Source organism: Diadema setosum, chromosome 10 (genome assembly GCF_964275005.1).
Source record: "Diadema setosum chromosome 10, eeDiaSeto1, whole genome shotgun sequence".
Taxonomy (NCBI): domain Eukaryota; kingdom Metazoa; phylum Echinodermata; class Echinoidea; order Diadematoida; family Diadematidae; genus Diadema; species Diadema setosum.
The window spans coordinates 25,917,415-25,933,664 of NC_092694.1; the positions used below are offsets into that span (position 1 = coordinate 25,917,415).

At 34.5% G+C, this 16,250-nt stretch overlaps 1 long non-coding RNA gene across 2 annotated transcripts; it reads left to right on the forward strand.

Annotated features, from left to right (window-relative positions):
• The first annotated feature begins 541 nt into the window (after positions 1-541).
• On the forward strand, positions 542-13,969 carry LOC140234211 (uncharacterized). 2 transcript variants are annotated; one of them, XR_011901599.1, is made up of 3 exons: positions 542-617; positions 12,701-12,756; positions 13,607-13,969. It is a non-coding gene; the product is annotated as an uncharacterized lncRNA (long non-coding RNA). The 2 variants fall into 2 exon arrangements; XR_011901600.1 differs by having other exon boundaries at positions 542-609.
• Positions 13,970-16,250: the final 2,281 nt, after the last annotated feature.

Genomic DNA, 16,250 nt, shown 5'->3' on the forward strand with positions numbered 1-16,250 from the left:
CAGAGAGTGAAGAACATGTCTGTAAGCCTGTCTCTCTTTCAAAATCTGAATATGGTAGGAGGGAATCATATCCTATGGCCAAAACAATTGCACAAGGAAATTTTAATCAAGGTGATCAACGATTTGGTTATACTGCTGGCAAACAATGTGCATGTAATTCCCTTGTGGCAGTTCTGTACACCCAAACAAAGAATGGAATCAAAATGAGACCTTGTGATCTTGATCAGATTCTGACACTTGGGAATGAGTTGTATTATTACATAAAGAAGGATTCACCATTGAATGAGGAGCTTGTAATGATAGATGAATTACCCAAGGAACTTCATATTCTGGGTGAAAACTTTCAAATAACTTATGCTGAATCAAAATATGGAGTGTTAGATGGAAATCAAAACATTTTGTCAAATTTTGGTGCTTTATCATTGAGCCTAGCATTAGAACAAGAGCTGTGCAAATATGATGCATGTCTTATGAATTTTGCTGAGTGTACATTTGCAATTATTAGACATCACAGTGGTTATTATGTATTTGATTCTCATTCCAGAAGTCATGATGGGTACTTGGTACAAGATGGATGCAGTGTCTTGCTTAGCATTTCATCATGGCAAGGTATACAGGTACACTGTTTGAATTTGGCAAAATCAATGGCATGTGATTTACGTACTACTCAGTTTGAACTAACCGGTCTGGCATTAGAATCCAATTCTAAGAAAAATGCATTGACAACTAGTGGCTCCAAGAGATCAAACTCAGTAAATACTGCATGTAGGAATACAAATGATCAAAATAGCAACATTTCAAAACATTGTGATCATGTTAAAGGAACTAACAGTGATAGCTGTAAGACTCAAAATGAAACAAAGAAAAACAGAGTAAATGTAAACAGTGATGGCTATGGGAATGAAAATGAAGTTGAATTTGTTTCAGTTGAAAAGACAACAGAAAGAAGAGATCGAAATTTCAAATTTATGCCGATTACATACGTAGACAAACAGTCTTTGTGCAATAAATTGAATTTCAGTTACAGTGGTACTGCCAATGAATCAATGGAGGATAGAAATGAAAGTTTGTATATTGGGAAACCTGTAAATATCAAGAGAGTTATGGGTGATGGCAACTGCTTTTACAGAAGTATTGCTCATGTAGTTACTGGCAGCGAAAGAAACCATTTCATGCTCAGGAAATCCAATGTGGCACATTTGCTGGAAAAGGGTGATTTATTTAAGAATATAATAGACACAATGAAATATCAGAGTGTCAGGGATTTTGTACTTCAAGAGAAATTGATGGATTTAGGAACATGGGCTGGTCACACAGATATTAGTTCAATGGCACATATGCTAGATCGTGATATATATGTGTATGATGATCGAACAGAAAATTGGCAAATATTGTCTGCAAGAAAACCTGGATACTACAACAAAGTAACAACTGAGAGAGGCATATATATTCTGTTTACTGGAGGCAATCATTTTGACGCAGTGGAAAGTGTAACTACTGTTATGTCTAGTACTTTGGATGAGACATTACCTGTATTTCATGTGAATTCAGATACAAGTGTAGAAAACAAGAAGGAAAGTCATGATTTATCATCTAAGATTACTAAAACCCTAACAGTAAAGAAATGCAGTGTTAGAATGAGGAAAATGACATCAAAACAAATAATGGTAGCAAACCTGCAAGAGACACAAATTCCATTACAAAACACATGTGAACAGACAGTAAATGTCGATATTGATGCATCTGAGGTGAAACAAGTGGGAGAAATAGAAAAGATTAATCTCTTGTACAGTCCCGTGAGTAAATCTGATAGAGAGAAGCTTTGTTGCAAATTAGGTATAAAAGTTAATGACAAATGTAGCAGTAATGATATGCAAAGAGATGTGGTAGAAAACGGTGATATTACCATTTTGTCACGACCATTGACTATTTATAGAATTACTGGTGATGGAAATTGCTTTTACAGAGCTATATCATATGTCTCATGTGGCAAGGAAGATTTACACCGTGATGTTCGAAAAGCAATAGTTAAGCATATTTTACAAAACAAGGAAGATTATGTAAGCCTTTTAAGGTCAGGATACACAGATATTGTAGAATACATTGCAAAGGAAAGAGTATTCAACAATGGCACATGGGCTACAGAATTGGAAATAATGGCCTTATCAAATCTACTAGATACTGATATTTATATATGGGCAAGTCCAAGATATCGCGCACCTTACGTATGGGACATTCAGAGATTTCAAACCTCTGAAAAGTAATGAAGGAGCACTTGGATTTTATTGTTTATCATCAGGAGGACTGGTATCCCTGAGAAGAATATTGTGTTTAAGTTTGATGCCATTTGACCTTGGGTTAATGGTTTTATTAAGAAAAATATGCCAACTTACGTATGGGACCAGAGAAAAACTGGATTTTTCAAAATAAAGTTTGAACTGAAAATTCTCTGAAAGTACCTTACTGATCAAGTTCTGTTTGGAAGTGAAGAAAGGTACAATACTGAAGTATCTTTCAGCAAAGTTTCACTGCAAAAGAATAAAGCATATTTTCATGAAGTTGGTTTAATTAACGAAAGTACACCTTACGTATGGGACATGGCTCAACTTACGTATGGGACATTTGTCTTTAGTGCACAAATGCATTCATGGGAATGACTTTAAATTTCCCCATAGTGTCATATTCAGTTCCACAAATCATGCTACAACATGTAACAAATGAAATAGACTTCTAAGTGGGTACTTTCCCGGTTCAGGTACCTAGCAAAAGCTAAAATAAATCAAATAAAAGTAATTACCAATTTACAATTAAATGTCTTAGTTTGGATTCCGTCATGCATTAACACTGTCCTCATGATGTCTACACATACAGATATAGTATACTGACACTCTATTTCTAGCCCATTTGTAATTACTCTAGTCAATATTTTTTCATCAAATGAAAAAAAAAAAATGAGCGAATTCTAGCTTGTGACCTTGATATAGCATACATGTACATGTACAATAACTAATTTGTAGTCTTGATAATTTCAACTTTAGAATCAAATGTCATGTACAATGTAATTTGCAAATACAGTTTGAAGTGGGTACTTTCAGTAGCTCTAGGCTTACCTTGCAAGTTGTCTAAGTTTTTATAAAGCTTTATAATTGTTTGAAATGCAGCACAAAACACAACAACAACAAGAGTACTTCATTTTGCTCTGTAATCATCATGTTTTGCCACGTGAATTTTAGCTGAACTGCAAAATCAATCAAATTTTAATGAAAGTTTTAGATTTTAAGGAGATAGAAGAATGTATGTACCAATGCTGTTTTTTTTTTTTTTTTTCAAATGCTTGGCTTCATGTCTATGAAACCAAAGACGACAAAATTTGTGTTACTTTGTACATACATACATGCTTGTGTAGTGATACAGGAAAGATTATCATTTGCACATTCAAATCTAGATTTGAAACACTTAAGTAACTCACTGATCTGCAAATTACAATTTTGAATAAATTCTAATAACCTCATTTGATCATACACTACCAGATTGCAATGTATGTTGATAATTGTGTAGATGTGGGGTACAAAGTAAGTATGAGTTGATGAAGGTGTCTCAGAGCACATCTGTCTCTTCAAACACAAAATAGAAAAGAATATTGAATTCCCTATATGTTTGTGTAATTTGTGTTTTTAGCACTCCAACCACAGAACCAGTATTGATATTGTGGTTTATAGCAAATGTAAACTATAGTCTTCATTTTACAGGATTTTCAGAAATCATGTTCATGACCTTGATAAGTCATGACATATTCTGAGGGTGAGCAGTTGAAATATTAACAATCATGTCAAAATAAAAAGTATTCTCATAGGGTTTTTCCTTTGCTATCAACTCTAGTAATGACAAAGTTACCTGCTCACACCTTAAGTGATTTTTCTTTTCAGTAAGACCTATAATGTTGTCATTGATGCGCGCCATAAGCACAATTGTTTTGATTTCGCTTTTGAGGCTGTACAACCTGTGGTACATGCTGAACAGTGTACTGCACCTAAGATGACACTCAGAGAATCCCATTCTTGGACAAAGTCATTTTGTAGAGAGGTAAAGTTGAAAATGATAACTGAATTAAGAAAATGTCCAATATCAAAATGTTAACGGGGAATGTTAATTTAAGACCAGCTGCACAGCCTGTAATGAAAGCAAGAAAATACAAGTATAAATGAATATTCTTTATTTTCCTTTCTTAATCATAGAATGACTCAATAATGCTGTTCTTACACTCTCCCTGAGGTCAACTGAGTAGGAGAGGCAGATATATAGACATATCCTTCAGAGTAGGTGCAAAGATAACCATTAACCAAACAAATGTAAGGACATATAGCATCCATGTCAAAAGGCGGTTTTCCCATTCACTTTGCATGTAATGTCCCATACGTAAGGCATTTGTCCCATACGTAAGCAAACTTTAATTAGTTATAAGATGAAGGACTAATTAAATTTCCTCATTTAGTTTTGCTAATCTGGAGTTGAAATGAATAAATTAGAACTTCCTAAAGTATGATTGGTCAATGTTACAAATCTTCAGAAAAAACTTAAAAAAACATACTCAAATCCTTACGTATGGGACACTATGTTCTGGGAAAGTGCATAATTTGCATAATTAATGTGCTGACCTTGTCTTACCAATTGCAGATTATACTAACTCATACAGGGGTCATGTCCATAAAGGAACTAGGTCAAGGACAAATTCAACTGATTTTAGATGAATATTTATAATTTGTCCCATACGTAGGGTTTGTTTTTGATTTATGCAAATCAAGGCCATATTTCTTGCATAAATTTGCATAATTCAATATTTTCTTTGCTGGAAATATATGATTTAACTCTTTGGCTACAACATGATATCAATAACTTTTTGATAAAATCAAGATGAATTTTGAGCATCTGAGGGGACATTATCTTGGACTTGCCCATATATGAAGATAACTGTTCAAAATGGAAAATATTTGGTGCAAGCACACTGCAGTTTGGAATTGTTACATCACAAAGAGGCATTTACTTACAACACACAAGTGGCAATCATTATGATATTATAGAATCTGTGTGTCCAAGGATCCAAACATCAAGTTCATGTCCAAAGCTGTCAAGATCACAAAATGTAACTGATATGGAAAGACCTGTGACAAGAAAGAGAAAACTCGCAACAAATAAGAAATTTACAAAACAAGTCAATGATTGTCAAATCAGTGTATTAAACAATGAAGTATTAGAGGATGACATGGAACCTGGAGTTAAAATGAGAAGACACACTGAAGAATTTGAAGATGTTAAAACTACTATGCAAACTACAAAAAGGAGAAAAAGAAAAAAAAAGAATGCTATTGTTACTAGACGAAAAAATAGAGATCAAATGAGAGCACAGAGAGAAAAGAAAAAAATTGAGCAAAGGCAGTTAGAAATAGAATGTTCATCAGATGATCAGCCTTTTCTATTCCGCAAAGTTAAAAATGCAGCCGCAAAGAAAGTAAAATATCAAACAGATGTAAATTACAGGTTAAAAAAGAGAAAAGACGTGAAGACGAGACAAAAAGACAAGTACTCCTTTGATCCCACTTACAGAGAAAATGTCAAGAAAGCAATGAGCACAAAGATGAAAGCTAAATATCAAAAGAATGCTTCATTCAGAGAAAGGCTGAAGAAAATGAGAAGATTTTACTATAAAACCAATGTTCTATATAAAGAGACGCTTAAGAAACTGAGGAAAGCTAGATATCAAAACAATGCTTTATTTAGAGAAAAGCTCAAGAAACTGAGGAAAGGTAGATATGAAAATAGTGCTTTATTCAGAGAAAGGCTTAAGAAACTGGGGAAAGCTAGATATCAAGACGACGCTTTATTCAGAGAGAGGCTTAAGAAACTGAGGAAAGGTAGATATCAAAACGATGCTTCATTCAGAGAGAGGCTTAAGAAACTGAGGAAAGCTAGATATCACAGCAATGCTTCATTCAGAGAAAGGCTTAGGAAACTGAGGAAAGGTAGATATCAAAGGAATGCTTTATTGAGAGAGAGACTAAACAAAATAAAGAGAGTTAATTATCAAAACAATATTATATTCAGGGAAAGACATAAGAAAATTATGAGAAAAGTTGCTAGCATTAAGTACCTGACAAATTCTGTGTACAGACAGCAAGTTGCAATGAGAAACGTGAAACGAAAAAAGCAAGAGAAAATTAATATGAGAAATTGTGATCATGTTTTGAAAAAGTTTAGGGAAATTGTTTCACATGGCCCTGAATATGTATGTTGTGTATGTTTGAAATTATTATTCAAAAATCAAGTATTGAAGTGCACAAAAGCAAAATATAATGATACAAAATGCTTAAAAGAGGAGTACTTGCATACATGCAGTGATGACTGTGATATTGACTGTCAAATAGTAAAGTCACCAAGAAATTCTTTATGGATTTGTTACACTTGCCACAGGAAATTATTAGCTGGTAATATGCCTGGTGAAGCTAGCAGAAATAATTTAGAATTACATGGTATTCCTGCGGAACTTGGAAATCTGAATCAGTTGGAAACGCATTTGATTGCTCTAAACATTCCATTTATGAAAATTTTGAACCTGCCTAAAGGAGGACAATATGGAGTACATGGCCCAACAGTTTGTGTACCTTCACGCACAGATGAAACTGTAAAGATATTACCTCGACCAGAGACTGATGATCAATTTATTCGTGTGAAACTGAAGAGGAAACTGTCATATAAAGGATATTATGAATATCAATTTGTCAAGAAGAAGAATGTGCTAGCTGCATTGAAATATTTGAAGAAAAATAATAAGTGGTATTCTGATATTGCTATAGATAATGAATGGAGCTCTGATTTATCAGAGAAAAATAGTCAAGCAGCTTGTGTTAAACCATTGGATTCAAGTGAAACTAATGATGATGATGATGATATAGAGGATGATCAAGATGGACGATTACAAGGCATTCAGTTGGACACATGTTTACAGAAGGTTGATATGAGGCAAGAAGTGCTTGATCAGTTTTTTGATGATATTATATGTTGTGCACCTTGTGAAAAGAATAGTCCTGTATCACTGTTGATGGATAAGAGTAATGAGGCAAAATGTTTTCCTGCTCTATTTCCAACAGGCCAGCCAACATTTCATGATACCAGGTACACTGAAGTAACACTTGGTCGTTATTTACATAATCGCCTGATGCATGTAGACAACAGATTTGCAAAAAATACAGAATATATCTTTTATGCTCAATGTATTTATGAACTGCAACAAATACTTTCTAATGTTTCCATAGCTCTCAGAAAAAGCTCAGTGGAAATAGATAATCCGATATCGATACAATGTTCAGATCTAAAAGATACAAGAAAACTTCGTGAGATACTGGATTCGAATAAAGGATACAAATTTCTGAAACAAATACGGGGAACACCTCCATACTGGCAATCTACGCAGAAAGATGTATTAGCAATGGTTAGACAACTTGGAAAGCCCACATGGTTTGCATCATTTTCCTCGGCTGAGATGAGATGGCCTGAAGTTATTAATACATTGCTAAATCAACAAAGTGATAGGAGAAAAGCAAATGATCTAAATTGGACAGATAAGTGTAATTTATTAAGGTCAAATCCAGTGACAGTAGCTCGTATGTTTGACAAACGCTTTCATGCATTTTTGAACAAAGTGATTCTTTCTCCGGCAGAACCTATTGGCAAAATAATTGACTACTTCTACAGAATTGAATTTCAACAGAGAGGATCTCCACACACACACTGTTTATTTTGGGTTGAAAATGCACCTAAATTGGGTATCGACAAAGATGAAACTGTCATAGATTTTGTTGATAAGTACATTTCATGCAACATTCCATGTGAGGATGAAGATGAGGAACTATATGAAACAGTGAAGAATGTTCAGCTGCATTCAAAGAAACATTCAAAATCATGCAAGAAAAAGGGAACTACTTGTAGATTTAATTTTCCAAGACCACCTTCTGAGAAAACATTTGTTGTGAAGCCTGATGACAATCCAGAAGTTAGAAATGAAGCTCAAGATATTCTGTCTACACTAAAGAATTCATCGTGTATGGAACAGACATATGATAATGCTAGACAGCTCTTTGAAGTTCTTGGGATGTGTCAAAAGGAATTTGAAGATGCCTATAATGCTGTCGCTACAAAAGAAGATATAGTCATGAGAAGAGATCCAAAAGATATATGGGTAAATCAATACAACCCATTCTTACTCAGAGCTTGGAATGCCAATATGGATTTGCAGTATATAACAAATGAGTATGCCTGCATTGTTTATGTTGTGTCATATATGTCAAAAGCAGAAAGAGAGATGGGATTGCTGTTAAAAAATGCAGAAAGTGAAATGAAAGAGGGCAATGAAGATGCTCGGAAAAGTATGAAAGAAATAGGACATGTGTATATGCAAAACCGTGAAGTTTCAGCACAAGAAAGTGTGTATCGTGTTTGTAGCCTGAGATTGAAAGAGTGCTCAAGAAAAGTGGAGTTTATACCTGTTGGACCAAACCCTGTGAGAATGAGTTTACCTTTGAGTGTTATTCAAAACAGACGAGATGATGATGATAGGAGTCCATGGATGCCAAACAGAATCGATAAATATAAAGCGCGACCTGATGGTTTTGAATTTGAAAATATGTGTTTAGCCACATTTTCTTCAAAGTATAGACTACTCAGTGAATCTGATATAAAGGGTAAGAAACAGAAACAGAATGTATTCAAATTGAGAGATCAGCTTGGCTATGTACAAAAACGATCAAGAACCAATGATGCTGTAGTGAGATTTCCTCGTTTTTCACCGACTGTAACCCCAGAAAAATATTATCAGAGTATATTGCAACTGTATTTGCCATTTCGCACTGATAAACAGTTAAAACCTAATCAATTTTTGACATATCAGGAATTTTACCAAACTGGATCTGTACGAATGTATAATAAGAACCTGGAAAGTGTCAAAAGTATTGTCAATGAAAATCTCAGGCAGTTTGAAAAAAATGCTGATATAATTGATCAAGCACAAGAATATCTTGAGAAATTTGGTCCACAAGAAGATGCATGGGGATTACTCTGCCCAGAAACAGAAATTGAAAGACATGAAACTGCTAAAATCCATGAAGAAGTTGAAGATGCTGACAATGAATTTAGAATCCCAGATCTCGAGTCCAAATCTCAGGAAAAAGAGTCATATGGCATAGAATTTCGATCATGTAGTATTTCGAGAGAAGACAGTAATGTCTTATTAAGAACTTTAAATAGCAAGCAACAAAAGGTGTTCTACAAAATACGTCAATGGTGTCTTGACAGAGTTAACGGAAAAGACCTTACAACATTTCAGATATTTGTGACAGGTGGTGCTGGAACAGGAAAAAGTCATCTAGTGAAATGTATATTTAATGAAGGGACAAGAATTCTTAGCAGAATGATGCATAATCCAGATGATATTTCAATTATGAAAGTAGCTCCAACTGGTATTGCAGCTCACAACATTGGTGGTAGTACTATTCATAATGCTCTGTCCATACCCATTTCTGCTACATTACCTTACCAACCCCTTGGAGAAGAAAAGATAAGTCATTTACGTAATCAGCTGGGTCAACTACAGATACTAATAATTGATGAAATATCGATGGTTGATCAGAAGCTATTGTGGTATATACATGGACGTTTAAGGCAAATAAAGCAGACACGTGATGATGCTCCATTTGGAAAGGTTTCAGTTATTGCAGTTGGAGATTTCTATCAGTTACCCCCAGTAAAAGGTACTCCATTGTATAAAGATACATTGCAAAGTTCTTTATGGACAGACAACTTCTCTATAGTTAACTTAGATGAAATAATGAGACAAAAGGATGATGTAAAGTTTGCTGTTCTTTTGAACAAATTAAGGATAAAAGGAAAGACAGATGAATTAGCTAGTGATGATATAGCAGTTCTTCAATCATGCCAAACTGGAGAACAATGTGAGGATGCGCTGCACATATATTCTTCAAACAAACAAGTAAATGACTGGAATAAAATAATGCTTCACAAGAAATGCACAAATATCATATGTATTGATGCAGAAGATTCTGAACTTGATAACGAGGGTGAAAACAAAAGATGTGACAAACCACGAAGATGTACTAAAGCTTCCTTACCAGCATATCTTTGGATTGCTGAAAATTCGAGAGTGATGCTTATCAAAAATGTGAATGTGACGAAAGGCTTATCAAATGGCTGCATTGGCACTGTAACTGACATAGTAAGAGTAAATGAAAATGCAAGACCTACAAGTGTGGTGGTAAAATTTGACAATGAAAAAGTAGGAACTCAGTCAATAGAAATGCAACAGGAATCAATTGGAAAAAAATATAGTAGGAAACAATTTCCCTTTAAATTAGCATATGCATGCACAATACATAAAGTACAAGGCATGACAGTGGAAAAAGCTGTTGTTTCTTTGAAAAATATATTTTTGCCTGGGCAAGCATATGTAGCTCTGAGCCGCATTACATCATTATGTGGACTAACAATTGAAGATTTTGATCCAAAAGTTATGTATTGCAATCCAGCTGTTAAAGAAAGTTTAGAGAACATGCCAACATTTGTTGATGAAACGCTCATTGACAATGATGTCTCCATTGCAACTATGAATATAATGTTACATAACATTCAAGGTCTTAAAGCACATTTCAAAGATATCCAATCAAATTTCCTATTAAAAAAATCTGATATTATTTGTTTAACTGAAACTTGGCTTAATGATGACATTTTTGATGTGAATTTAGATCAGTTCAAAATGTACAATCAGCCTCGGTCAAAGTCTTATTCTGATGAAAGTCCCTTATTTTCTGTACTGAAAAATCAAGCACATGGTGGAGTTGCAGTGTATAGTAAAATCAAATCTATTAGTAGGCTGGATTTACATGTCAATAATCTAGAATATATTACATTTGCAGTAACTTGTCCTTCATGTCTCATTTCAGTGATATATAGACCTCCTAGATATGACAAGAAACAATTTTGTACAAAACTGAAGAGGTTACTTATAGAATTGCAGCAAAGAAGTACAAAATGCATAATTATTGGTGACTTCAATGAAAATCTCAGACAAAATTCAAGTGATTCATGTGTGCATAAATTAATGTGTTCTTACGAATATCAACAACATGTTCTTGATGCTACAACAGAAGGTGATACATTGATTGATCATGTATATAGCACAGGTATGGATACACTTCATGTTGAAGTTATTCCCCTTTATTACAGTTACCATGAAGCTATTAGAATACAGTTTTGATGAGTGGTATCGTGAGTTTATGCAAAGTAATGTGGTATATTCTCAAATTTATGAACATTTATTTTCATTTGTCATATTTCCTTTGATAATACAGAATTAGGTAAACAGAATAGTAATTACAAATGTAGGAGAGTATACGACAATAAAAAAAGATTCTTAGTAGTAGTGATACATTATAGCTAATACCGAAGTGATTGAAGTAAAAAAAAAAAAAAAATGCAATGAGCAAAACATTCAAAGCATGGAGGGATCCACTGAAAAGATCATGCTTGTGAATATGAAACAAGACTTCAATAAAAGAAAGATTACTACAGAAAAAAACTGTCATTACAAAACAAAAAGTGACGAGACTAATATTAAAGACATCGGAATAGACAAGCATATGACAGAAGTAATGATCTTTGACAGTTTGTTGAAAGAAATATTGTGATGCATAACAATGTGAAACGAAAAGATGAGTATTGTATCATTCAGAAATTACTTAGTGAGAGACTAACATTGGCTGTAAGTGTGTTTTGGCAATAGTGCTATTAATAAGATATTAGGTGGCAGCTGATGTAGATACGAGATGAGATTTACCAATGTTGTTTCAAAGTATTTGCTAATGACAGTTTCTTTAAAGCTCAAAAATGTGATCATTGCAGCATACAGTCAATACAATGTAGAACAGAATTAAAATGAAATAGAACAGATATAGAATTGAAGTAAAATAAAGAGCAGACATGAGACAGACATAGAACAGCAATATATTTACATAGCCTAGAAGGTTATTGTGTTTACTATAGGAACTAGATTTTGCAAATTGATCATTTGAGGAAATGTACTGTATATTAATGCGGAAAGTTGAATGCTAAGGAAAAGTTTTCTTGATTGTGTGATAAGTGTAAAGAGCAGTAGCAAAGCCGGGGGGGGGGGGGGGGGGGGGGTACAAGGCTCGTGCTCCCTATATGTAATTTCTGGTCTGCCTCTGATGAGAAGAAGAAAATCAAGGGAAAGCAGGTAATGAAATGTTTAAATGACCCTGAACAAAGTAAGAGTTTTATGTGTATGCAAGATTCTAATTTGCATTTATGTGTTGTAATTCATATCAATGAATACTCCATAATAAAACACAGAGTGACGACTATGGCTCATCATGTTTTTAACACAAGATTTGACTCAGTCATGTATGTGGTATATACCACAAGTTTTGAATCCTTTCACACAAATCAGTTTAACTCGTGCTCAAACCTCTGTTTCCTCAACAGTTCGTATTGATTGATTGCTATCATTTATTAGTGTTTGGCAGACATTGTGCAAGCAAAGAATTGGCGAAATAACACATCAGTCTTGGATTATATCCATATGATCAATATCCAATGGCTTTTCTTTTGCTTGTTGAAGGTTGAACTGGCCTGTGTTTGTGCCTGACATCTCCATCCTTTCATCCAAGTATTGAGGTAAGTTATTTCTGTTCCCAAATCCTCTCCTTTTTATCACACTCGAGGCGAAGGCTCAAGTAAGCTATTGCGATCATTTTTCATCTGACATTTGTCGTTCATTGTCCATTGTGCGTCACGTATAAACTTTTTACATTTTCATTTTCTTGAAAATACCATGACTAATTTTCACCAAACTTGGCTAAAACCATGCTTTAAACCATAAACAATTTATATATAGCGCCAAGTGTCACATAGCCTACAAATAATTTGCAACAAAATACTGTAAAGCATTACATATTCGCGGCGCAAAATTTTAACGACTTTGGGCTGATGGCATTTTTTGGGGGCATAAAATTTTCGCTAATTGCCAGTGGCATTCAATTCATACATTGTAAATAAAAAATAAAATTTGTGAAATTAAGATGCACAAGAACATTCCTCTTTTTATGGATAAGGGTAGACCATGTGACACTTGGCGCTCCATACAAATTGTCCATGGTTTAAAGCATGATGTCAATTGCACCATGTTCTTGAATTCGGGCCAATGTGTCTGAAATATACACAAGAAAGCCTTTTGAAGTCCATATCATTAACAGTTATCACAGTGATATATGTTTACTTTTGTCCCAGTACACACCAAATATCATATTTATGCTAAAATTTGAACGATATTGAAGGAGGAATTTCCAGCATTGGTAACAGTAAATCTTTTATGTTTTTTTTTTTTTTTTTGCCAGGCCTTGGTCAATAGACAGAACATGCTAGCTTTGCAGTATTCTGTTGATGTGATACAGGGACTAGGAGTCTACTAATTGAAGGCCCAAATGAATCAGACCATCTGTGGATCACATTTATCTCTACTGTGTAGATAACCCTACATCAAACTGCGTGGCATGCAAGACACTCTCACACACCTTCCGTCACCATGCCCTGAATGTATAGCTGGGAAAGCATCTGCTAGAGTGTGCCTTCTACGCAGACTATGCGGCCATGACTGGGGAGTCGATTTTACCACTCTCTGCTCCACTTCCCTCGCCCTTGTCTACGCTTCAGCTGATATTGCATTAAAGTATAGATATGAGACCTGGTTTTTGTGTCCAGCAGACGAAGTGTTGCCATGATAAACATAGTTTTGTCAAAACCTTGTGAGTCGAATTACCTCCACAGCATTCAAGCAGTTAAGGTCAAATTTAGTACACGTATGTACGATCTATAGGAATAGACAAGACACCCTTGTGTTACTATCAGGTATGAGCATTGCTATGGTAACACACATTTTTTTCCCCTATCAAACTGAAACATTTAAAGGGATTGTATAGTTTTGGTTGAGACCTAATTTCAGGTTTCTAACATTTTTGGGTGGGGTAATGAAAAACCTTTAATGAAATATGAAAGAGCATGTATAATTCCACGACGAATTCAATGTTTATTTGATGAAAATTGTTTTTTTTTTTTAAATGGCTGTGATATCAAAAACAGAGCGATTCTGATAAAGTATGCGACCCACCTTATATTTCAATCGTTTGTTTTACTTTGTTTTTGGATATTTCAGTCATTCCAAACCCGATTTTCATCAAATAAACTTTTAATTCCTCTTAAGATGGTATGCCCTGTACTATTTCATAAGTGTACTTTTGGTATCTCGCAAAAGGTTAAAAGCCCAATTCTCATCTCCACCAATACTGTACCATCCCTTTAAGCTATTAAGGTTTTGTTTTTGTTTTTTTCATAGGAGTCTGAGGTTTTGGAGCAGGGTATTAATCACCTTCAGTGATAGTTCTAGTTACATAAAGGGCCATCTCAGATTCCACTGATAACCCACATTGCCATTATGTTCAAGATGGCTGCTATGTAATTATATTTAGAATTATTTGATAGTGGAAATTAATCAATTCAAGTGGTTGAAATATATTTTGTATCATAAATTATACATTTAAGTCATTATAGTGCCCACATAATATCTGTTATTTGCCCTTGTTATAAAATGGCGACCATTTTGAAATTGGCTGCAATTGCTTATTTGAAATTTTGTGTTATTGTAAATTTAATCCATTTTAGTAGTGGGAATGCTTCTCCTTTGTGTTCATCATACATCAGTGTAATTATTGTTCACAAATTAATTTTGACCTGTGACAACAATAAATACAGTGTTGGCAGTATTCAAGGTGCCTATCATCTTGAAAATGGCTGCCATTTCTAATTGAAATTTTTTGCTGTTACAGGTCAAACCAATTCCGGAAGTGACAATATTTTTCCTCTGTATTAGAAATTGTAGATTAGTCGTTTTTTTGTCCACATATTCAGCTGAAATTTGATCTGTAACAAACATGGTGACCATTTTTCAATGTAGGTGCCATTGCTTATTTAAAGTTCTTTGATATTAGACGTCAAATCAATTGTAAAGTGAGAATGTTAAAGGGGAAGGCTAGTAACTGATCAGTGGGAATCAGTGGAAATGCTGGGAGATGATTGTTCCAATCCTTATGGGATTCATTCAAGAGTTCATTGTATATCTATTGTTGTGTGAAAATGATTTGCTTCAGAACGGTCTCATATTCAAGTAATGTGCAGATTAATGCTCCGTCACTGACCAGGGACGCTAACCTGGAAGCATTTGAATAACAGGAAAGGGTTAGTTTGCTCTAAGAGTTGTAATTGTCTGTAGTTTGATACACATATGTATTTACATATAATAGAGGTGCTGTGTATACTGTGAAGTGAATCAACCAAAGAAAGGTTTGAATAGCCATAAGAGATACTCGCATGTATATATCATGTTTTATATAAAATATTAAAGGAGTTGTTATTAACTTAACAATGTCATGTCAAATGTATGAAGGATACCAAGAGTATGGTAGATATTGACCGCCCTCATTGAACGTCAGAGATAGTTAAGTCAGTTGGTTCAGTGTCGTCACAAGTGAGGCCTGTAATTCTTTGTGCGTTGATGAAAAAAAAAATGAGAGGTATTGTTTTTAACAGTGACTTATATTGTAAAAAAAAATGACATGTGTGCTTGTGCCAGTGCCATAGATTGTGTCAGACACCTGCTCAGTGGCAGGTCCAGAAGGGGAGGGGGGAGGCGTACGGGGGAGTGTGTAGGAGCACATACCCCGTTAGTTTGAAATAGCAACTCCGCCCGCTGCGAAGTTGGATCCAGCGGTCCGACCAACGAAATTGTTGCGACCCTTCAGATAACCGGCACATTATGTGGTATTGTTATTTAAGAAAACATAATTTCATTATCAGAGTTACAAGGCGTCGGCTATTACTCTTGACAATGTCAAGGCTTTGAAGTAGATTTCAACACAACAGCAAGTTAATTAATGTGTGTACTATATAAATGTCATAGGTATTCAGTATGTATTGTTATTATGTATATGCCTTGGCAGTATGCAGTTTGTAACTGTACAGATTTTTTTTGTGTGTGATAATTTGTTATCATGTTAATTTCTTTTGCATTGTCATGACGTTACCTCCGTAGAAGAAAACTTACCACTGGGGTATTCACA